Source organism: Equus quagga, unplaced genomic scaffold, assembly GCF_021613505.1.
Source record: "Equus quagga isolate Etosha38 unplaced genomic scaffold, UCLA_HA_Equagga_1.0 66502_RagTag, whole genome shotgun sequence".
Taxonomy (NCBI): domain Eukaryota; kingdom Metazoa; phylum Chordata; class Mammalia; order Perissodactyla; family Equidae; genus Equus; species Equus quagga.
The window spans coordinates 1-1664 of NW_025800841.1; the positions used below are offsets into that span (position 1 = coordinate 1).

General features: G+C 43.0%; 1 long non-coding RNA gene across 1 annotated transcript; it reads right to left on the reverse strand.

Annotated features, from left to right (window-relative positions):
• Nucleotides 1–577: 577 nt before the first annotated feature.
• On the reverse strand, nt 578–1281 carry LOC124234035 (uncharacterized). Its single transcript, XR_006887202.1, has 2 exons — nt 1177–1281; nt 578–892 (listed from the first exon to the last, which is right to left on the reverse strand). It is a non-coding gene; the product is annotated as an uncharacterized LOC124234035 (long non-coding RNA).
• Between the last annotated feature and the right edge of the window lie 383 nt (nt 1282–1664).

The window sequence follows — 1664 nt, forward strand, 5'->3', positions numbered from 1 at the left end:
GGTCAGTGGGAGAGATGCTCTCCATGAAACTGCCCATTCCTCTAGGCACTCTCCCCTCTGGACGCTCCCTTTCCTGTGTATTTGTTTACACTATCGGAAAGGGATTTTCCTAGGCCACATTTTCTTAGATCTGCAGGAAAAGGGCTTCTTTAAATTGTTAATTATTTGATCTCAATCTTCCTCTAGGAGGTATTTCAAGTAGACATTTAAAAGCCAATTTTGTATTTTTTCAAGATTACACCTATCAATAATTTTCATTTTTGTAAGCTAGGACATTTGCACACAATTGTACATGATAAGTTCTTCCTTAAATACATCATAAGAATTTGTTTTTCTCTCCAGGTGGTTTAGCACATTCCCCACTTGTTTCTCTTACGGGCTGAGGTGCCGAAAGCTGAGGACCCGATCACTACTGGACATAAGGCTTGACTGTATCCCACATAAATAGGGCATCTAGATCTTTGCTATAATATGTTGACTTTTGTTGTGTTTATTTTTAACTGCCCCACTTAAATTATGCATTGTAACATAAGCCACCTGAGTTCCTTTTGCCAACTAAGAAAATAAACACACAGCATCATCATCATCATATTTATGAATATACAGTATTTCCCTTTTGTTCTTCATGAAGGAGAATCTCAAAGTTTCCAGAGTCCACTGGGCATTGACTCTTCCCCTCGGACTAACTTTGGAACTGCAGGAGGAGCTGCTGCATTTTTTCATCACTTGGACAATATCCTATAAACAATTCTCAACTGACCTATGAAGAGCTTCTTGGTTTACAGATGACAGTTCCAAGGTGAGTGGACAACATCCTGTTTGGAACATCACCTCTCTGATCAAGGAAGGTCAAAACAGATCAGCCCAATGAGCTGAATTGCAGGCAGATTTCCTAGCAGTTATGGAAGAATTGAACAATGATAAAGCCCTTATAGTTTGATTTTTACAAACTCATAGACAGTAGTCAACAGCCAGGCCGTATGGTTAGGCAAAGGGCAAGGGAAACCTGGTCTGTTAAAGGAATGCCCATATGGAGCAGAGTCCTACGGAAATCACTATGGGAATTTCAGGGGTGTGTAAAGTAGGACATGTTGATGCCCATCACAAGAACCCCTCTGGGTTGGGAAGAGACTGGAATCAATGAGCGGATAACCTGTTGCCCCTTGATGTGGCTACCTGGATCCATGACATAAGTGGACATTGAGGGGCTGCAGCAACGCAGAGACGGGCTGAGTCTAGACATATTCCACTTGCATCCCCTGAAGAAAAAAAACAAAAAGAACTGTTCTGTCTGCCAACCAGATACTAAGGAGGGCTATGTGGCAGATTGCCTGGTGGCAATGCCTTGAACATAGCTGGCAAATCAGACTGATGCTGGTGGCCCATGGGGGCTACAAATGGGTCTCGACAGGAGTAGATGTTGACTCTGGATCGGGCTTTGCTTACCCAGTGGTAGATACGAATGCACAGAGCGCTATAAAAGAACCAGAACAGAAGACAGTGCACCAATTTGCACTGCTGACTCACAGTTCTTCAGGCCAAAGAACAAACTTTACAGCCCATAAAGTCCAACAATGGGCAGAGACATCCTCCTCAGGGGAATAGTGTGATAGAGAATTTGAATGCACAATTGGAACACTGGTTGTCTAAAATGGGGTGGTGGG